The 23,877-nt window shown below is 38.9% G+C and overlaps 1 protein-coding gene across 12 annotated transcripts in view; it reads left to right on the forward strand.

The window, feature by feature from the left end:
- RGS7 (regulator of G protein signaling 7) overlaps nt 1-23,877 on the forward strand; it is a 590,397-nt gene that overhangs the window by 384,734 nt on the left and 181,786 nt on the right. The gene's annotated exons all lie outside the window — the stretch shown is intronic.

Consider the following 23,877-nt stretch of genomic DNA (forward strand, 5'->3'; position numbering starts at 1 on the left):
GAGGCAGAGTTTCACTCTTGTTGCCCAGGCTGGAGTGCAGTGGTGCAATCTCGGCTCACTGCAACCTCTGCCTCCTAGGTTCAAGCAATTCTTCTGCCTCAGCCTCCCGAGTAGGTGGGATTATGGGCGCGTGCCACCACATCAGGCTAATTTTTTTGTATTTTTAGTAGAGTCGGGGTTTCACCATGTTGGCCAGGCTGGTCTTGAACTTCTGACCTCAGGTGATCCACCCACCTCGGCCTCCCAAAGTGCTGGGAATACAGACGTGAGCCACCATGCCCAGCTACATTTAGTGGCTTTTTAAAAATATGTAAAACCTTTCACACGTGGCAAACAATTCACATCACTGAAAGAAAATAAGATGCATATTGTTCAGAGAAGATTCTGAGAAAACAGAAAACAATAGTTATGAAAAGCTGACATTACAGTGACTGCAGAAAAGGTCAGTGACATGCCAGCCTATGTAACACACCCTTCTATCGATAGAGAGGAACTTGGCATAGCTGTGGTTCCTGCCTCTAGTAATTATTGCCTTAAAATGGTTTAGAATTAACAGTATACGAAGATGCAAGGTTTTAATTTTTTCTCATTTTAAGCTAGCTTTATAAAGCAATACCATCAAAAGATGCAGCTCAAATTCTGTCCATAACGGCCTGTGTACACCCCCAGCTCATTTGCTACATGAGCTTTTAAAATACTCATTGTTGAAGATTAAATGGTATTAAAACAATTAGGTAAAGACAAAGCAGCTATTGCCAGCATCATATTATCACCAGGTGAAAGGGGAGATAATTAATAGGAAGGGAAGCTACAGTCTTACCAAGTTCACATTTCAGCCTCACTTCAGTGGCATGCCTGTTTTTTTAAAACTATAGGACCAGACAAATAATCCCAGTGCTAAAAAATAGATTGACACAGTCATGGCTAATCAGGAAACTACTGATTGGCAAAGACTATTAAGGATCAGAGGTGAAGTAGATTTAAAAGAGTATTATTTCTGTAAGGTAAAGACTGGGTCAGGCGCGGTGACTCATGCCTATAATCACAGCACTTTGGGAGGCTGAGGTGGGTGGATCACGAGCTCAGGAGTTTGAGACCAGCCTAGCCAATACGGTGAAACCCTGCCTCTACTAAAAATACAAAAATTAGCTGGGTGTGGTGGCACACACATGTAGTCCCAGTTACTTGGGAGGCTGAGACAGAAGAATCACTTGAACCCAGGAGGCGGAGGTTGCAGTAAGCCAAAATCACACCACTGCACTCCAGCCTGGGTGACAGAGCGCAACTCTGTCTCGAAACAAACAAACAAACAAACAAAAAAACCTGAAGGTGTAGTTCAGTAAAAATCTAAGAAACAGGAAAAATCTTCACAGATATCATAAGCTAGTAAGAAACAATCATTGTTTATAATTTACAGGTAGGATCTTGTTTTAGCTATAATGTGTATGGAAAACTGATTTTATTTGCTTGCTGAACACTTTGAGGAAGTTTTTAAGATTCATTAGAAGCTGTTATGAAGAGATAAAGTCAAATGTATCCAGGAAGGAACATACATGTTCTGTAGTCATATTTATGACAGGCTGAAAAATTAGTTTCTGATTTGTTGGTTTGTTTTTTTGAATGAAGTAATTCACCCTAGACAAAATCCAAGGCTCTGTACTGGTTTCAAGAAGAGTTAAGAAACATTAATGATTGTTCTGAATATGTAACAGATTGTGCACATGGAAAACGAATCAATCTGGTGGCTATTCTGATCCCAATTTGATGTGGTTAATAATGTAGCTGATATTATGAAAGTTACTTTGATGGCTGCCTATATGAAACCAATCATGCCTTTTGAAACTGGTCATGAAGGGAGACTAAGTGGTTATAATGCTAAGTCTAGTTTTAACTCTATCAAAAACTCCCTGAAGATGTTTTAAAATAAGAAAGAAACCCATGCCTAGTTTCTGTCTTGTGTGCTCTCTGGTAGCCAAGTGGTCGTTTGAAGATCTCTAGGGATCGTTTGATGTTTTAGAAGTCAATAATTCGCAGAAAGAGGGTTTTGTGGCAAGATGGAAGAAGAGACTAATTCTGGGTATGGGAGCAGGTTCTGATGGCCCATTTGAAGACAGGAGGAGAAGGTTGAATGATCTTCAGGACCATACTTAAGACCAATGAGTCTATATTATTTGCACACTTAGTGTTCAGTATTTTATCAATGAGCACTTAATAACTCATTTCTATTACAGCAATCCAGGACACATTTGGCTGAATATTTTATCAGAGATTTTGGTACCATTAGACATGTAGTCATATTTTGTTATTATTTTAGAATACAGATGGATTTGAACTTTTTGTTAAAATTTAGGGTTTTTTTTAGTTTACATATATGTATAATACACATATACGGAATTAGTCTAAAATGCTTTTCTTCTGCTTTGTGAGTACACTTTTATAAAATATATCTTTCTAGGAAAATTCCATTTCTTCTTTCACACTTTCATTCATCTAACAAATATTTATTGAGTTCTTACCATGGGCCAGGCACTGGGAATACAGAATGAATATTCTCTCTTTGAACAAATTGATTGTCCTTTGCTTCCAGAATATCACACTCATACTCTTCCATCCTTTTCACTGGCCATTTGGTTTGGTCTCAGTCTTCTGTGGTGGCTTTTCACTCTCAGCTAATCAGTAAATGTTGGAAGGTTCAGGTTTCTGTCCTAGGTTCCTCTCCTTTCTGCATCTACACACTGTTGCTAAGTGACATATGTTGAGAACGCTCCAATTCATCACTTTCATGCTGACCTCTCTGCAGTGCTCCACACTCACTTCTCCAGTGCCTAAGGCCTCTCCCCGAAAGGTCAAACTCAACACAACCAAAATGGAACCCCGATTTTTCCACTTCTCAAACCTACTCCTTATTGTAATCCCAAGCTCAGTTACAGAGTTGTCTTCTAATCAAGAATATACTCTATCTTTTCATGTCTTCAATTTTGATATGTGGTCTTTCAGGAGTGCTTTAAAGTTTTTAAAATATAGACTTTGCACTTTTCTTACTAAGCTTATTTTGGTTATTTTATTATGCGTTATTATTATATGTGGGTCTTTTCTTCCTATATATACTTTTTATTGTTTACATATATGAAAATGATTGATTTATATATGCTAATTTAATATGTCATCTCTTTGCTACACTATCTTTTTTTAAAAGAAATCTTAACTAACTTATTGGAAAACTACAATACTTTTCCCAGCAGTTTATTAGGATTATATGTAGTTGTTCAAAGCCTTTAATTATTTGGCAGAATGTTTTGTTGCCTGTGCATATGCTGTTTTTTAAAACTGATTTTTTATCCTGCCTAGATACCTGTAATGCCTTTTCTTTCCTTGAAATTCAAAATATAAATGGGCCATTGCCATTTCGTTGCTTGTTCTGTGATATATTTACAAATTTGGTGACTGATTTAAGTCTGTTGATTCAGGTTTTTCCTAGTTGAAGAAAATTTTTTTCTGTTTTGTTATTGAAGCTCATTTTCTACATTTATAAAATGCATATAATAATAACATCTACTACTTAGTGCTTTCCTGAGGGTTTAATAAGTATTACATACAGTGTAAAGCAGTTATTACCACATCTCTTACATAATAGTTCAGAAAATGTTGATTGGCAATTGTAGGTATTTTTGTATTTTTTATAATAATTGTAACTAACTATATGCCTGCTTATTTGTTCTCATTTCCTGTTTTGAAACAACATTTACTGATATGCTTCACTCTTTTCTACATCTCGATTATTATTTTCTCTGTTTTAAAATTCATTTTTTAGCTTTCTCTCTCCCTTCTCTCTTCCAGATTAAGTTTTTAAGTTTCTACATAATAACATTAATTCTAATTTTCTTCACTGCCGATTCAGCCTTTTACAGATGCTAATAGAGAATATATCTATTATCGCATGTTTAACTTTTCATCATTTTCTTATTTTTTCTAGTTCTCTATTTCTACCTTACTTTAGAAACTTCTCTTCTAATCATAGACTCTAAGCATAAAATTCTCTTGTAAGTTGTTTCATCGATTGCTTTATTACATCATGCCATTTAAGTTGAGTATTTTAGGTATATATAGATACTATTATAATCTTTATGCCATTGCATGTCTTAGAAATATTTGTGAATTTGTTTTGTGAATTTTTCTCATTTACTTTGTCTCTGGCATGAAGGACTCTACATGGAACTGATCTTTAGTTATTGACAGGGTGGATGGATTCTCCTTAGATTACTTAATGTATGTATATGTTAGTGGGATCGTCTCCACTTTGCAGCTGGAGTTGGCATTCTGGTTAATATAAATTTGCATTAATAAGTTAGCTTTTTGACAGACTAAGTATGGTGGGGAGCGAGCTGGACCTGGGAGCAATCCTTGCCTCAGGATGTCATCATGATATCATATTGTCACTGAGTGTGATGGACTTACTTCGTTGGAACATATTTCTGTCCTATATTCAACATTGTCCATTGCCAAGCTGCCTCCAAGACATGGCCATGGCTGATTTCTTCTGTGGTGTTTGCCCTCCACTGCGGGGAGAGAAGCTGTCCATATTTGCAGTGGTTTGATTAGTGCAGCCCCACTGCAGCTGTTTTTGGGTACTGTTGATCTACTACAGTGAATGGGATTCAAAGTGTTGTGCCGCCTTCTCACATATATTCTGCTGTTTCCACTCCGGCATTGAGGGTTTTATGAGTAATCTCCTGGAGTCTTCTCTACTTAGTACTGTGGTGCTGTCTCAGGAGAATGTTGCAATCTGGTCTTATATATGGAATATTGGTTAGACTTTCAGACCACGTGCTGCCCTAATTTATAGTGCCAATGCAGATTTTTATTTGTGTCAATTATTTGTTTGTGGCACTGATAGTTAAACTTCATGTTGCCATCATGTCAAAAGTTTATATTTTGATTTGTACCTTTCAGTCATATCAGTAAGAATCTAAAAGACGTGTATTTACGTGTGTGTGTTTGTGTTTTATATATATACACACACACACATATATGTGTGTATATATATATAATTCACATGCAAATGCAAAACACAGAATAAATTGCATTAGTCTTACAATTGGACTGTGGCGGAAAGATTAAATAAAATGACTACTTTGATTTCATAGGGAGGAAAATTAATGTGCAGCAATCATTGGATAAGGGCAGGGGGATTGGAAGGAAGAATTTAGTCCTTGGTGAACATACGTCTACATTGTTGAAATGTAGTACTCGTCAAGGTTCTCCAGAGAAACAGGACAAAGCAGTGTGTGTGTGTGTGTGTGTGTGTGTGTGTACAGATGGATAGATAGATGATAGATGATGGATAGATATAAATAGATAAATGAGAAACAGATGATACATAAATGATAGAGATAAATGATAGATGATAGATAAATGATAGATGATAGATAAATGATAGATGATAGATAAATGATAGATGATAGATAAATGATAGATGATAGATAAATGATAGATGATAGATAAATGATAGATGATAGATAAATGATAGATGATAGAAGATATAGATATATAGATAGATAGATGATAGATGGATGATAGATAGATGATAGATAGATAGATGATAGATGGATGATAGATAGATGATAGATAGATAGATGATAGATGGATGATAGATAGATGATAGATAAATGATAGATGATAGAAAGATAGATAATAGATGGATGATAGATGATAAAGAGATAGACAGATAGATAGACGATGGATGGTAGATAGATGATAGATAAATGATAGGTAGATGATAGAAAATATAGATAGATAGATGATAGATAGATGGATAATAGATGATAGATCGATGATAGATAGATAGATAGATAGATAGATAGATAGATAGATAGATAGATAGAGATTTTGAGGAATTTGCTCACACAATTTTGAGAATTGGTACTTCTGAAATTCATAGAGCAGGACAGCAGGCTGGAGACCTAGGCATGAACTCATGTTTAAGTAGGTCTGGCGGCAGAATTCCCTCTTCCTTGGAGAAAATCTGTTTCTTTTCTCTTAAGGCCTTCAGCTGATGGGATGAGGCCCACCCACATTACGGAGAGTAATCTGCTTTACTCAAAGTCTACTAATTCAAATCTTAATCTCATCCAAAAATACCTTCACAACAACATCTAGACTGGTGTTTGGCCAAATATCAGGGTACAGTGGCCTAGCCAGGTTGACGTATAAAGTTAATCATCACAGCACCCATTAGGAAGCATACCATCCACCACTAATGTCTTCTGTTGACAGTCCACCCCATTGCTTCCATGTTGTTACATGTTCCCATTGGCAGAGCCCCTTCCTAGCTATTGACACTCTTTGCTTTAGCCAGGCTCACTCTGGGGGCACAGCAACTAATCAGACCTCAAAGTAGGAAACTGTGCTGTGCTTCTGAAAGCCCTGTGCTATTTTGCTGTTTTACTCTCAGTTACGTGAAAGTAACTCCATTGCTCCCTTAGATTTTTGGCATATCTGGCACTTGGTAAGCTGTCAGCTAAATATTTTTCATTCTCTTGCCCTTCAGCCTCTAGCACTGGCTTCTTACAATGGTATTCTCAGGGTTACAAGCACAACGTGAGTTCCTGTTTGTGTCACATTTGCTATTGCCTCATCCACTAAGACAAATCCCCTGGACAAGTCCAAAGCCACTGTAAGGAAGGACTATACAATGCACGGACGCAGGACTGTGTGAGCAAATTGGGGCCATTACTGGCAACATTCTTCCACGTTCGCATTTCCTCTGCCTTTTAAACCTGCCCTTCTGTGATAAGTCCTACTATCCTTCGGGTTGAGTTTGCAAAATTTATCTTCCAGAACAGATTTATTGTTTTCTTAGTAAAATGCTTTATGACTAATATCATGTCATATTAATTATGGATAATATTTTGAGCAAATTTATCAAAATAAAAAGCTTCAAGAAAGTCTGGATCCTTCACACAATTATTGACAGATATCAATAATTCCTTGACATGACCTTGCTCATTTGTGCCCCTTGCTGCCTCTCACTGTAAGAGTCATCCTGACTAAGCTCATCTAGTGATGCTGACCAGGGGGAATAGTACTTTAAGACCCTCAATCTAATGAGTAGGCTAAGATTTGAAATGAGTCTTGCTGTCACTCCTGGGTATCAAGGAACGTTATGCATTTCTGTGTTTTTTTTTTGTTTGTTTGTTTGTTTTTTTAGACGAAGTCTTGCTCTGTTGCCCAGGCTGGAGTGAAGTGGCGTGATCTTGGCTTGCTGCAACCTCTGCCTCCCAGGTTCAAGCTATTCTCCTGCCTCAGCCTCCTGAGTAGCTGAGACTACAGGCGCACACCACCACGCCCAGCTAATTTTTGTATTTTTGATAGAGATGGGGTTTCGCCATGTTGGCCAGGATGGTCTCGATCTCTTGACTTCATGATCCGCCTGCCTCGGCCTCCCAAAATGCTGGGATTACAGGTGTGAGCCACCGCACCTGGCCGCATTTCTGTGTTCTTTGAGTGGCAGCTATTTGCTCCATCTTTTTTCCTTCTCTCCATCATCCCATGCTTCTTGAGTTTTCAGCATTCCTTGAGAGGAATCCTGGCATTGAAGAGGGTCATGAGCTTTGCAGACATGCTTGAGCTTCAATCCTGTTTCAAGCACTTACTGGTTACAGGCATTGGGCAAATTAATTTCTCTGGTTTTTTTTTTTTCCCTTCCTCTGAAAAGTGCTTTTAATACCATGTTTTGTGATACTTAAAAGAATCAACATGCAAGTGGGCCAGAATCTTAATTGTATTTTTATGTAGACCAAATTTTTAAAACTCTGAATATGTGCAAGCACATTTAACTGAATTGAATTTTTTAAAAATGCATACAATTTTTATACTAGCCTTCAAATACAGCCTATTCCATGAGCCTTTCTTCCATAATTCAGCCCCCATTGGCTTTTCTTTGCCATGAGCTGAAAGACTATTTCCATTTGATACTACTTTATCTGTTGCTTAGTTTAATTATCTTATATTTTTTATTTTATGTATGTTGGTCTCATCACTTCAGTTGAATCTAAGCAACATAATGGCAGAGGACACATACCCTCTCCAGCCATCAAATGAAGTGCCACGGTCAATCAATTCTCAATAGTCACTTGTTTTTTTGACTGATGGGAATTCACTGAAGTGGCATCGGATTTATGGTACTGATGATTCAGTTTGTGCTCTCTTAAATGGATGTGAGAACGTGAACAGAAAGAAATTTTAAATGAATTGTTCTTTATCTAAACAAAACCCAGTGTAAACAAAATGGCTTAAAATGCAGATAGAAGAATAAGATTAAGGATAAATATAATTTATCTAGGATAAAAACTTAATGACAAATACCTGCAAAGTTTCTTCCTCTAGAAGCAATATCTGTTGTAAAAATACCAGTGAAAATCAAGATTCAGGCAAATCAACCAGATGTTTTGCTTACACACCATCAAACAACTGGATCAAGTAACTTAATTATCACTGAATGAATTAAATCAATCCATTGTGCACACCATTATAGAGTCTGTCATCTGCCTCCCAAGCCTGCCACAAGTCTTCTGAAGAAGAAAGTGCTCTAAATCTTGTTAATTAATTTAATAAAACTCCATTACAAATGGCCTTTGTATTCCACGAATTTAGTTAAACTGCCAATGAAATTACAGCCCTAGGAACATGAGGGTGCATCAGAACTGAGAAAGTAAAGAATGTTTCTGGCCGGGCGCAGTGGCTCACGCCTGTAATCCCAGCACTTTGGGAGGCCGAGGCGGATGGATCACAAGGTCAGGAGATCGAGACCACGGTGAAACCCCGTCTCTACTGAAAATATAAAAAAAAAATTAGCCGGGCGCGGTGGTGGGCGCCTGTAGTCCCAGCTACTCGGGAGGCTGAGGCAGGAGAATGGCGTGAACCCAGAAGGCGGAGCTTGCAGTGAGCTGAGATGGCGCCACTGCACTCCAGCCTGTACAACAGAGCGAGACTCCATCTCCAAAAAAAAGAATGTCTCTGTTATCTTTGATAATGTTTTGGACTTATAAAGTGTTTTATGCTTTTCCAAATCATTTAATTATATATATATATTTTTTCTTTGAGAGTCAGTCTTGCTCTGTCACCCAGGCTAGAGTGCAGTGGCGTGATCTCGGCTCACTGTAACCTCAGCCTCCCGGGTTCAAGTGATTCTCCTGCCTCAGCCTCCTGAGTAGCTGGGATTAGCCACCACGCCCGGCTAATTTTTGTATTTTTAGTAGAGACAGGGTTTCACCGTGTTGGCCAAGTTGGTCTCAAACTCCTGACCTCAGGTGATCTGCCCTCCTCAGCCTCCCAAAGCGCTGGAATACAGGCGTGAGCCATGGCCCCCAGCCTTAATTAGATTATTTTACTTGATTATCATATCAATATCATGAAGTAGCCAGGCAGACATCTCATCAATTTACAACTGGAAAATTAACAGGAGAGAAACTTGTGAATATCTAAAGTCACACAGAAACCTTGAAATAAAAGCATAGTAGGTACAACCTGTACCTTGTGTGCCTGCTCCTTTTTTTTTTTTTTTTAATTGGAGTCTTTCTCCTATTGTCCAGGCTGGAGTGCAGTGGCACAATCACGGCCCCCTGCAGCCTTGACCTCCCAGGCCCAGGTGATCATCCCGCTTAAGCTTCCTGAATAGCTGGGACCACAGGCATGTATCACCACACTCAGCTGATATTTATTCACTTAGTTAGTTGATTTTAATTTTTTTTTTTTTTTTTTTTGAGAGGCGGAGTTGTTGCCCAGGCTGGCCTCAAACTCTGGTCTCAAGGGATCTCCCTGCCTTGGCCTCTCAAGGTGCTGGGATTACAGGTATAAGCCACTGCACCAGACTCCTGCACCTTTTTGAACAACTATTTCAGACCTGGATTCTGCTTTTGCATAAATGGCGGGCAACCATAAGAGAGGCATGGACCCAACTGACCCAAAGGCACATTACATAATGTCTTTTGGAATAAAGTAATGTATTTCCTTGCATTTGATGTTATATTTACCTGTTGCATTCTGGGTACACCATTTTGTTAGAGCAATTTCCTATGTATTTCAACTCGTATATTACAGGTCAATAAAAACAGAGCTTTTCTGTATGCTCTTCAGATGGTTTCAAACAACAATCTTGCTTCAATAGAGGGAAGCGGTAGAAGCATTTAAAATATCCCTTGCAAATAACCATTAAGACCCTTACAAACCTATAAACCTACAAAATATATATTTTATTGTCCACTGAGCAAGCTGTCATGTCCATAGGAAATAAATAAAAATGACCGCTTTATTATTGTTCCAGTGCTAGTGAACCACTATATAAAAACATTCTAGGTTTCTGAGATATATTTAACAATCTGATGATAATATGCAAGAAGTCATAGTTTGGAGCCATTAAGTATAAATCTAACAAGATTGATTGATTTGACCTAGTTTCAAGATAATAGATATTAGCCAAGCATTCATCTTGCAAACGTGCATTTTATATTATAAATAATGCTTAAGAAACAAACAAAGTCCTCATATCTTTGGGTACCTGCTCTCATCCCACACCCTGGCTACTGCAACTGGAGCTTCCTAGTTGTGTACACAGGAATCTTATATGTAGTTCTACTTATTTCATGTGAGATGAGCAAGAACTATAGTTTTCTTTGTGTATTCATTTCAGCATATTAGGAGCTTTTCTTTAGAAGGGAGGAATTTATTTTTGCCTATATTCTGTTGGTACCCTATCTATGTTCATTCAGGGTGCTATAACAGAATGCAATAGACTGAGTGGCTCAAACAACAGAAAGATTTATTTCTCACAGTTTGGGAAACTGAGAAGTCCAAGGTCAAGGTGCTGGTGGCCTTTGTGTCTGCTGAGGGTCTGCGTTCTGGTTCATGGATGGCTGTCTTCTTGCTGTGGCCTCACATGGCAGAAGGGGAGAGCGAGCTCTCTGGAGCCTCTTTTATAAAAGCACTAATTCCATTCATAAGGGCTGTGCCCTCATTACCTAATCACCTCCCGTATGAATTTGGGGGTGATACAGACATTCAGTCTACAGCAGATCCACCAAAATTATGGTATCTTGTACATTTATTTTTATTTTATTTATTTATTTTTTTTATTTTGTTTTGATATGGAATCTCCCTGTATCATCCAGGCTGGAGTGCAGTGGTGCAATATCAGCTCACTGCAACCTCTGCCCCCCGGGTTCAAGCAATTCTCCTGTCTCAGCCTCCTGTGTAGCTGGGATTACAGGGGCACACCACCACGCTAATTTCTGTATTTTAGTAGAGATGGGGTTTCACCATGTTGGCCAGGCTGGTCTTGAACTCCTGACCTCGAGTAATCCACCCGCCATGGCCTCCCAAAGTGCTGGGATTACAGGCGTAAACCACCGTGCCTGGCATATCTTACACATTTAATAGCACCAGGAATCTCTCTTTTGGTGGCCTCTTGCCCCTTGGGAATGCTCTAGTGTACAGAAAGTGAGAAGTCTGCACATGTTCCTCTATGATGTCTGCCATTCAAAGTGATCAGTGCCATCCAGTGCAGTCCCGTCACATCCAACCTGTTGGGACCAACTGTCTTATTTAACCTAGAAGCTAGCCACACTCTTTTCTTTTACTCCCCACCTTATTTGTTTTTGGTGTTGTGTTTGCATTTAAATACTGCATTCTGTAATGCAACGAGCGACTGTTGTTTCCATTGACTTGTATAATTATCCAATTGCTCTGCGCAACAAAGTCCCCAAACCTAGAATGTACTGAAAGGTCTTCATGAAGGCCATACGTTGAAGTTTTCATTGCCAAAGTAGGGGGTATTTCCCCCAGGATGTCTGCCATTATTTCAGACCATCTTTCCAGTTGATAAAGGCTTTTTCAGGTTTGAGTTTCTGGCTGCCTTCACTTCCCACCCCTATCACTATATTGCAGTTCCAGCAAAAAAGAACTGTCACACATGAGCATTAATCAATTGGGTCTCCCCAGGTACCATCCTGGAAGTTTTCCTTTCATTTAGTTTTTGTAAGTAGGAAGGGGGCAAGAAAGCTCACATTTACTGAGCATCAACTATGTGCTGAACATCATGTTGAGAACTTGATATATGTTATTCTGAACTCCAAGAGAAAAGAAAGAAAATTTGAAGAAATATTTAAAAATGTAAGTCTCAGATCATGAAGTGAATAGGAGAGATAACCAGTATTCAAACCCAGATACATTTGATTTAAAAGCATGAACACTGCTCTAGGTGAGGGATGTCAGCTTCACTTCACAGATGAAGCCCCTGAGACTCCCAGCAGAACCGAGGAGCAGAGCTGGGATTCATACCTGGTGTGTCGGCATCATGCCAACACAGTACGTTTGTTAGAGACCAGCAGGTGATCTGTCTGTCCTAATTCCATTTTTGGTTTTTGCTGGACAGCACATGCATCTATAAATGCCAGTCCCAGAGTTTTGTGACCTCTCTCATTTTTATCTGATTGGTTTTTTAAATATATATTGTTTATTAGAGTTGTCAGCTATTAAGGGAAATACAAAAGGCAGCTGGAAATCTAATTAGAATTTCTGTCTTTTATCTTGTAGAACTTGAACAAACATAATGAGGCCAGGGTTCAATGGACATTTGAAGATGTGTTTAATTACACATAGGAACATCTCCTATTACAGCAGAGCTTGGTATTTCTACACGGCCCACTAGAAAAAACAAAAATGAAGATGGCTACACAGACCAAATGGACGATGCACAATTGTCCTGTGGCATTGTCTGATTCTTCCAGTAGCTGGCTGGCCTCTTTGCTTTCTTCTTCTTTTTAGAGCCTCACTTTCCTTTCTGCATATATGTGTTCCTTTTATAAGCCGACTTGAATTTTGTTTGGCAAAGAAATAAGACATAAGCAACTTTCCTAAAAAAGGAAGAAGGGAAGAAGAATAGACGAAAAGAAAAGAAAAGTAGAAAGCACTGGATAAAGCTAATAAGTCCTAGAGCAGAAGATATCATCTAAGGATATGCCTATTCATCAGGGTAGCCACTCAGAAAATGACAGAGAAATGTACGATTATATCTGTTACCCAGAAGGGGCCATAGATAGTTGTGTAAGAGCTGTCTGAAAAGTCAGGTCCCTTTATCTTTTATTAAAGATAACACGGTATTTCTTATTTCCCAGATGAGGAATGAGTTAGGTTTTCCCCCTCCTATATTTCAGTTGAGAACAATGCTGCTTATTCTATTTCTATGTCATATTTCATGAAGCATTTTCTTTTATCACAGCTAATAATGATAGGAGGTGCTAACTACAGCAGTACAAAAAGTGTGATAAGGGCACTGATAGATGTTTTATAGCCTAAATATGATCCTAGGAACATATCCATCTCTTCATTGTCATTTGTCCCAGATCACACGAGACAGGTTCCTGCTGTACAGTAAAAGGTCACCCTTTTAAAAATAATGAATCTAAAAACCTCAATTGTAACATCTGATGCAATTTTCAAATTTTGAAAATTCCCCTTTAAGTGAGGGAGGCTGCAAGTCTAATGAGACTAAAATGCTTTTTTTTTTTTTTAATTTTGCAGTTATATTAAATTCAAGTGATTGGGGCCTCTTGAATTATCCAGAATTCCTGCTTCCTGCTGTGCTCACTAATACCTGGGCTTTGAGGCCCATTACAGTACATTATGCACACCATGTTGAATTCTGATTATCTCCATTTCACAGGAGGCACATGCTCAGATTGTGGTTTGCGTTATTTTCGGGTAATAACTGCTCTTTTGATTTAAACCAAATTTTGGAAGGGATCTGCCAGGCATCAGTAGCATTTTGCTTCTACTGAATGCCCATAGGAAGAGGGAGTGTCTGGTTTTCAAAGGACTGAGGCTTACTCATTTGTTTTAGCAAACATGACATTCACCTCTTCCTCTGCTGGGGTGCATCCGTGAACACGGGTGTGTCTGGATAGTCATGGGCTTCTTGTGTGAGAAGTGATGGGTGCACCCCATCTTTATTCTTACTTCTGGTGGCACCATCAGTGAACCCTTGGCCCTCACGAACTGATCTGCCAAGTCTTCCTGGGATATTGGATATTGGTTGTTTGGATATTGGATGTTTGGATATGGATATTGGTTGGTAGATGTTTCAGCAGCCCCTGCCTAGGGACAGGAGTCAAATGTCACATGTAGTTACTTATAATGTACACATTTTTCTTAAAACATTTTGGATTCTTTAAAAGCAATAACTCTAATTTGCTTTTTGTAATTTGGAATTGGGAAACATGAAAAAATAAAAAGAAGAAAATAAAAAGCACTCATGAAAATCTCCCTGAGATAGCCATAGCTAAAATTCTAGCACATCTGTCTGTCCAGTCTTCTTTGAAGGCCTGAGCCCGCTCTGGCTTTATCATTGGAACGAGCCCCACTCAGTGTCTTTCCTACTCCCCATATGTGATCATTTTCTTGGACCTCTCGTGAACCAGTATCTCATGTCTCTTTGCCCCCACCGGCCTGTGAAGCCCATACTCTTGCTACAGCCTTTTTTCCCCCCCCACTTCTTGGCACAATCAGTTTGACCCTAGCCAAGGGCACTGCTTGTGCCCGGGATATTATGCAGCCTGTACCACTTCACGGACTTCCTCCGTGATCTCTCAGACTCTAACTTTTCACAAGGTTTTGTTGGGCTCCAGGGATAGAAGAAGAAAAACACAGCACACAGGGTAACTATGACCCTTTCCCAGCCCAGATCTATCCTTGTGTCTTTTAGAAGCTACTTCTCTGAGGCTCTTCTCATGTCTCAGGACGGTGGCCAATATCACTAAAATCTTCTAGGTATATTTAGGCCCAGAGTCTGGGCTCAAGTGACTCCTAGTGGAAGAAAAAGGGTAAACAGTTTCTTCATTTTACTCTTAGCCACACTTTCTAAAGTCTCATATCCGACTGTCAGATTGACCTCAAGAATAATTTAAGATTGACCACTTCCAAGGATATCTTGACATGACAGACACCACCCCTGTTGACAGGGGCATGGGCTGTCCCACGCTGACACATCATGGTCTGACTTAGGACATTTCCCGAAGTCTGAGCCACATATTCACTAGAATATGAGCTTTATAAGTAGAAGGACTTTGTTCTTTGTTTCGTCTCTAACCCCTACATAGTGTTTCACACATATTGGGTAACCAGTAAACATTGTTGAATTGAATGCACTTAACAGAGAATATTAACATTAAAAAAATAGATTGTTTTATCATGCATATTTTACTTAACAATATAGGAGACATTTCCACATTCATAGTTTAAGCTGTAACTGGAGGTTTACCTTAAAGTGAAAAACCCTAGGTTCCCTTGACCCTTCATGACACAGAAAATGTTTAGTTACAAATAGAAAATGAAACTTCCCAAAGCTATTATCCATAGGTTTCGATTAATCAATTTTTTCTCTAAGTAAAAGCAAGGAGAGCGGTTGCCCAACTACAGGAAAATGTTCTAAAGGTTCTGAATCAGCCTAAACAGGCTGCTTTTATTCCATAGAAAATGAGTTTTATGAGCAAATAGTAGCTCCTGTTAGAAACAAACCATTATTCGTGGACTGAAATGGTGTGGCGTTCTGGAAAACTCAAGCAAAGGAACAGCAAGGCCATAACAAGAATTCATACAAATCATAAAGAGAAAACCCAAGCAGAGGAACAGCAAGGCCATAGCAAGAATTCATATAAATCATAAAGAGACAAATTCTTCTGTTGGAAATTTATCTCTAAACCTAAAATAATGTCATATTAACTGAAACAACTGCTTTCGGTTATACTTTGATTTTTTTCCCTAAGTTTTTCAAAAATTTAAGCCATTGTAGAGTGTCATGACATCCTGCAGATAATGTTTTTTTAATCACAATTCAAGGTCGGATCATTTACTTCCAGCTTAGAAAAATAGCATTTCTAGACTTTTTTTTTTATATAGTTTAGGAAGAATGAGTAGGTTAGTGTTTCTAGAATGACAGGTTCATGCCTGTGAAAAGTAAGAGATAAGACAAAGATGGTAGGTGGTTGCATCACATAAATCCCAGAATTGCTCCACTGAGATATTTCTGCTCAGTCAGGTATACGACGAAGAGCTATTAAGGACAGAGAGCACCTCCTCCCTCTACAATAGGTAAATTTCCACTGCCTTGCCTTTTCGTGAACATTCACTGCGTTTTATTAATGCTTTCCAGCTCCCATCTGGGGCCTCACATTTGATGAATGTGCCCGATTTACTAACAGATGTCCAAGAGCAGCCTAATAAATTTTTGGTCACTGATGTGGTACTGTAAACGGAAACAAATTATTAAAACAATTTTTATCCAGTGTCTTGTCTGTCCAGCTTAGAGCCAACAGGAGCTAAGACTTCTGTCACTGGGAATCATGTCATCACACCCCTGCTGTCCCACCCAGCCCTTTACAAGAGAAACGGGAGCAAACAGTGGAGTGTGAAGTGTCTGGCAGCTGACGGCCCCTCCACACTGCTGCCGGGAAGGAAGGGCTGATGGCAGCCACTTGTGAGCCTCGTTCACTCTCCACCTGTGTCTCCTGCAGATTTTGTCAAGTATTCATTTGCTTTACATGAGCACTTGCTGTAAGGAAATACTGGGGACGTGTCTTAAGGAACTACTACTAAAAGTCAAATAATGTTGTGTGGTTGGGGACACTTCTGTACCTGGAAGGTGAGGCATTTTACCAAATAATCGATTTCAAGCATGCAAAGTCAGAGAAAAAGATGCAAGCAAACTGTCAGGGAGGTGCAAAATTTCAAAATAAAGAGTGGGACAGAAACATAGGTATTACTTAGACTCTATCATACAAATTATGTGAAAATTCTCCAGCATCATAACGGGGCTTCTGTGGAATTATATTCTGCAATTAATGAGGACAGTAGAGGCCTAGGAGAGAGTTGATTGAGAGGCAGTGACATCATTAAACAGTTAAGAAGCAAACATATGACAATAAGAAAATAGGGCCATAAACATTTTCTTGAGAGAAGCAAAGGTAAAGAGTACAGTTCAATGCAATAATCTTTTCAACTTGAAGTTGAAACATTAACTTGTTTGAAGTTGAAACATCTAATTAGTCACCATCAACGTATCTGATAAAGTTCCACAAAGAAGGAAGAGCCCCGGGTTTAAACCACACATGACACTTACCCAAGAGAACAGAACAGAACAAGTGTCCGAAAGGAAAATGTATGTAATATAAATGGAGTGTCAGGAAAGACAAAGGGATGTTCTTTTCATGACCTCTTTAAAAAATAGATTTGATATCTCTTCATCTCTGATGTCAAAATGTTTTGCCTTAAGTTCGAATAAAATACACTTTTTGGTTGGTCACAAGGTAAATAATCTCTGCAATATGATAGGGTGATAAAATAGTAACCAAATAAATCAGGTTTGCAGGTAGGACTGTGATGTGTTTAATAAATTGTTAATGCACACACAAAATGTCCCCATCCTTGCACTGGAGGTACAGTGATGATTAATAAACACATCACTGCCCCTCTTATGGGCAAGAGTGACATTGAAGAAATCATTACACCAACAGCAAAAACGATCAGACACTACAACTCACAAATGCTCTCACTTCCTCCAATCTTGGTTTCCCAGTGCATCCACCAAGAGAGTTTCTGATCCTGGATCAATCTTGTTGTATTCCCGTGTCTATCTGAAATTCTGCACGTCGCTGTTGAAAAGTCACTCAATCCTAAAAATTATTGCTACCAAGATGTCATGGTTCCCAACCTCAATCAGGCCTTCCTGATTTCCTGGCAATCCTTTCTGTAATCGGATCTATCTCCTATTTAGTGGGATGATTATTCAAAGCTTTCTCCACTTCCTCTACTGGCATGCTACATTCTCAGTCATTCTCAACATCAGACCATAATCTTTCAGGGGAAATAGAAAGCAAGGAGGAAATGTCTCTAATGTTTTAACTTGCTCTGCTTTACAAGTACACTTTGACTCTGTGTGCACCCATTCTTGCTTCTCTTGCTGTCTGTGTTGAGCTTCCCTGTGCTTCTTACCCCATCCTCTCTCACCACCTCAGTGTTGTTTCATCCCTTTTTATTTTTATTTTCATTTTGAGACAGGGTCTCGCTCTATAACCTAGGCTGAAGTACAGTGGCACAATCACAGCTCACTGCAGCCCCAAACTCCTGGCTTCAAGTGATCCACCCGTTTCGGCCTCCCAAAGTGCTGGGATTACAGGTGTGGGCCACTATGCCCAACATTTCATTCTTATATTTCACTTTTATATCTTAACCAGCCATATGTGTATAGACTTACTCACCACAGTTCTCTCCCATCATAATACACTCTTACATTGATTCATGGTCCACGCTAGCTATTCTCCTGTGTGTCTCCTATTTTCACAAACTCAGCTGCATTTACTGTCTCTAATTCCTCTCTCTCAAGTTTATTTCTCAGTTCACTGGAATCTGGTGTGTATCCCCCACTTATACACTGAAACCTTATTTGCTGTGATCACTGATATTTTTCTTGTTGCAAAATTCAATGATTACTTCTCAGTCCTCAATTTGGCCTCACTGCAGCATTTTTCACTCCTTTTTAACTTCCATTACTCTCTTCTCTGTTGTGCCATAACTTCATCACCCTCCATCTTAGTACCTTTCACAGATTTCTCTATTTGCCTCTTAACTTTCAGGGTTTTGGAGACCCACGCATGAGATTTCTTATTTCTTGGCTCTTCACAGTTTATGCACTTCCTTATTTTGCCCATTGTTGGTATGATAACCACTACAAATATACCTCTGGACTCTCTTCTGAGCTCCTGGCCAACTGTCTTGTCTGTATAGATCTCTACTTGGACGTTTCATGGGCATCTCATAGACTGAACAAATCTAAATGGACCAAATTCTTCTATCCCCAAATCTGTGCAGACTTTGCCTCCTAAATATCAGATCTGTCCACCTCTCTCTACTCCCACTATCTCACTGCTCATTCCAACCATCAACACATCTCACTAGGAACTGCCACTGTTTTCTACCTCATATTCCTTTTCCTCTTGTCCCACACCAGTCAATTCATTTCACTGCATCTATAATGATCTTTCCAAAACTCAGATCTAATCATGTCTCTTCTGAAGTTCAATAACTAATAGATCCCCCCATTTTCCTCAGGATAATGTTCAAACAAGCGTTTTAGCTTATATTTAAAACCCTTTTTGATATAGCCATATTTATATCATTGCATCTGCTCAGATCACTTTTCAACCCATGCTGTGTCTTCAAGCCACCCAACTGATAGTGGTTTCTCAAATGACATTATATCCCTAATCACAATAATTTGCGTATGCTGCTTTCTTTGCTTGGAACCTTCTCTTGCTTCATACTCCTGTCTTTTTACTTAGAACTTGAATTAAATATCAACTCCTCCAGGAAACCTCCCTGAGCTCCCAAGATTAGATTGGATCTTCCTTTAATGTGTTTCCAGAAAACACTGCATTTTTTCCCTGTTGAAATTATTAGACTGTGTAGTTAAGTGTCTGTTGATTTGCCAGTTTCACCTATTAAATAGACTACTGACTTCCTATAGACAGAGCTGGCACCTTGTCTAGTGGGTTTTGTTCTCCTACATTGAATAGATGATGACTGAGGTTCACATTTGGTAAGCAGACCTTTTAAATTAGATGAGCTTGCCAAGGAAGAAAGAATATAGAGAGAAACAAAGGAAAGGGGAAGCTACAGCAGAGATAGATTTTTAAGAGACTTTTAACCATAGAGAGCAGGAGTCAGAAGGTAGGGAAAACCAGGTCAGGAGCTGGAGAGAAAGATAGCAGAGTAGACAGAGCGTGACAGCAGCCACATAGAGGGCTCCAGGAAGGGAGATTCACCGGAGCTTAAGCAGAGAAGACTGGGAGAGAGTGGGGAACTAGTAGAACTTTTCTACTAGGAAGTCATTGGTGACCTTTGAGAGAACAGATTCAGTAGACTTCTGCCGGAAGAAGACAAGTACGGTGAGCTAAGGAAGGGGTTGGGAGCTGAAAGTAAGGAACATATGTGTGTAATACTCTTTCATGAGGCATGAACTCAAAAGGAAGGGGAGCAAATTGTAATAAGGTCGTACTTAGGAAGGCAGCAAAATTAAGGGCAGATTCTTTTCTTCTCTCTCTCTCTTTCTTCTGTCTTTTTATTTTCCTTCCTCTCTTCCTTCTTCCCTCCCTTACTCACTTTCTTCTCTCTTTTTCTCTCTGAGCTTGCATAAAGTGAAAAGTTTTGGACAATATAGTCATCAATTAAAGATAGAATGTGGAATCTCAGAATCAATATTGATAAAACTTCTGAATTTGCAACTCTCTGCTGCCTCTTAATGTCCTTGAAAATGTTCTTCCCCCTATAAACTGTTGTCCTCAGAAAGATACCAGTTCAATGCCAAATGCCATTTAAGCCATTTTGCATTCTCCATTGTGCATTGCCATTGTAGACCTCACAGGGTTGTTAGAAATTTAAAGTTAGCTAGAGTATGACAATAGGTAGCAAATTGCTACACATTTCTGGTCTATATCTGGTATATTTTGGCACCTCAATAGTTTGAAAAAGCAATTTTCATTTGAAGTAAGTGAAAATAAACATGCACATATTAATAGTAAATTTCTAAAGACCCCAATAAAGCTAAATTGAGCTCCCTGATAATAGATTATTTTACATAAGGTGGATACATTGATGTTATTCATCCATATGTACAAACTGGCACCCCTGCATGACATCACTTGGATTATCTGATAAGGAGGAGGAGATGGCAGAGGAGATTAAAAAAGGAAGTAAAATATTGATATGAAACTCATTTCTCTGTTATAGTACGTTTTTCTACCATTGCATAATCTTTAGCTGAAAGAAATGGTGATATTTTAATTTTTTTGATGCCATTATTTCTTCCAGCAACTTTGCTCTTTTTTTTTCCTAATTGGCTACATTTATATGCATTACTTTACAGATAATTTTTATTACTTTTACCATTTTAATCAATAAGAACTAAATGATCCAAATAATTAGCTGTCTTATTCATTATCTGAATAAAAATATCTGGAATCAACCATTTGTTTTTCAGAGCTTTTGTCCTTTTATCCCACTTTCATAATTTTACTTAATTAAAACAGATTCTGGTATCCAACTTACCTATATTCATAATTGCACTTGGCATGCTATTTCCTTCAGATAGCTTTGTAATCAGACTAAAGTTCATTAGTAACATTTTTAATGTGAAAAAAGATACCTGCATTGTTTTCCCACAAAGTTAGGTCTCAAGCTTTATTGCTTTTATAAATTAAGTTTCCACTTTCAGAATTTATTATAGTTACTTTCTTTTAAAAGTATTTTCAGCTGTGAGGAAATGCAGCATTGCTTTTCATGGGCAGAATTAAGTGACTGTGCATAGGTTAAGGAATGTCTTCTAAATAGGTCGGGTAAGGAATCAAGTTCCATGAGTCTCATCTCAGGCTTCATTTGTTTTCTGAGGTTTTCACTTGGCTTTTAAAGTTGGATTCAAAGACTTCTGGGGGGGAAAAAAAAAAAAAAAAAGAACAGCCCAGGCACAGTGGCTCATGCCTGTAATCCTAGCACTTTGGAAGGCTGAGGCGGGCAGATCACTTGAGCTCAGGACTTCAAGACCAGCCTGTGACATGGTGAAACCCTATCTCTACAAAAAATACAAAAATTAGCCGGGCATGGTGCTGTGCCCCTGTAGACCCAGCTACTTGGGAGGCTGAGGTGAGAGGATGGCTTGAGCCCAGGAGGTTGAGACTGAAGTGAGCCATGATTGTACCACTGAACTCCAGCCTGGGTGACAAAGCAAGACCCTGTCTCAAAAAAAACCCCAACAACAACAACAACAACAACAACAAAAAAAAAAAAAAAGAAGAACAAGAGGAAGAAGAAGAAAAGCAAATCAATATTTTAGACTTTTTTTTTTTTTTTTTTTTTGGTGTTGGGGGATGGAGTCTCACTCACTCTTTCACCCAGGCAGGAGGGCTGTGATGTGATCTCGGCTCACTGCAATCTTCACCTCCCAGGCTCAAGCCTCAGCCTCCATAGAGGCTGGGACTGCAGGCACACGCCACCACACCTGGCCAATTTTTGTATTTTTAGTAGAGATGAGGTTTCACCATGTTGGCCAGGCTGGTCTCAAACTCCTGACCTCAGGTGATCCACCCACCTCAGCCTCCCAAAGTGCTGGAATTACAGGAGTGAGCCACCATGCCTAGGCTGTTTTAGACATTTTTCACTCCAAATGTATTTAAGCATGAACTTGTATTTTAAAATATGGACTGGTAGGTTGAAATAATGTTTATGCTCTCACTAGGCATTAATTAAAAATAGAGAAGATGACATTTGAAAATTTTTATCGTCATGTATTTGCAATTTAATAAATTATCAAGATGTTATGAAGTGTCCTTTTTAAAATAAAAAATAAATGTAAAATTCTTACATAAAAATTATATATAGTCATATATCCCATAACAATGTTTTGGTCAGCAAGGGACAGCATGTATGACAATGGTCCCATGAGATTATAATGGAGCTGAAAGTTTCCTAGTGCCTAGTGATACTGTAGCTATCATAATGGTATAGAGTAATGCATTGCATTTTCTATGTTTAGATATGTTGAGATACACAAATACCCTTGTGTTACAGTTGCCTACAGTATTCGGTACAGTCACATGCTGCACAGCTTTGTAGCCTTGGAGCAATAGGCTATACCATATAGTCTAGGTGTGTAGTAGGCTGTGCCATCTAGGTTTGTGTAAGTATACTCCATGAAGTTCGCACAATGATGAAATCACCGAAGATGCATCTCTCATGCATGAGATACATGGCTGTATTTTCCTCTTGTTTATTCTCAGAGCTACTATTAGCTGCACAGCTTAAATCAAGGCATTGATTCTTTTAATTCAGCAGCCAAAAGTAATATATCCGTCCAAATAAAGTAAACTTTAGTCATATCCAGTATCAAAGCAAAGTGAGCATTTATGATAAGTATCGAAGAACCACTCTGAAATAAGTGTTTTATTTTAAAGTTAAATTTACTTTTTCTTACTTTATTTTCAGTTCAAATGATACGTTCTGCTTATACCAGGTGTAAAGTGTGCACGGCCAGGCAAACAGACTTTAAGCAGCGTGCCTGCCTGTCTTTCAAGATCTTTATGAAAAGTGTAGGAAAGGCTAATAACAGCACACAATTAGCTACAGTAAAAGATATCAGGCATTTAGGGCTCATTGGAGGGAGAGATTGCTCTAGGAGGTCAGAAAAGGTCTCATGAGGGAGGGCTGTATTTGGGTGGACCCAGGGAATTGGACAGAATTATACCCAGTGAAGAAAAGCAAGAAGGAAGCTTTTTGACATATACATAAATGTTAAAGGAAAGGTACGGAGGAGAGTGCCACCTGCTCCAAGTCACTAAGTGATCCAGTTTGACTGGAGGAACTCGTATACATAATGTAAAGGCAGGGCTTGGGCAGGGTGAGTTCAGAGGAGCAGTTTCTTTATAGAGAAAGAATAAAAGTCGTCCTGCAGAGCATCACTAAGGAGTGAGTTGGGTGAAGGCAAGAAAGCGGAGACTGTAATCGAAGCATATCTAATTCCATGACATGGAACAGCTGAAATTATTTTCAAGCACACTGACTAAAGCCAACAGACAAGAAGTGATGAAAAGATGTGTCAGTTACTTCCGCAAAGAGCCTCCAGCCTTGCTACCTTTCAATCTAGTCTCCAGATTTGGAGAAGGATCTCCTAAAGAACAAACTCTAACCTTGTAAATACAAGGATCCTTTGTAATGATCAAAGATAACGAAGCTGAAAAATCTGACATCGTATCTGGAACACAGCAGAAATGAACGAGGCTCTTA

The sequence above is a fragment of the Gorilla gorilla genome, chromosome 1, assembly GCF_029281585.2.
Source record: "Gorilla gorilla gorilla isolate KB3781 chromosome 1, NHGRI_mGorGor1-v2.1_pri, whole genome shotgun sequence".
NCBI classification, from domain to species: domain Eukaryota; kingdom Metazoa; phylum Chordata; class Mammalia; order Primates; family Hominidae; genus Gorilla; species Gorilla gorilla.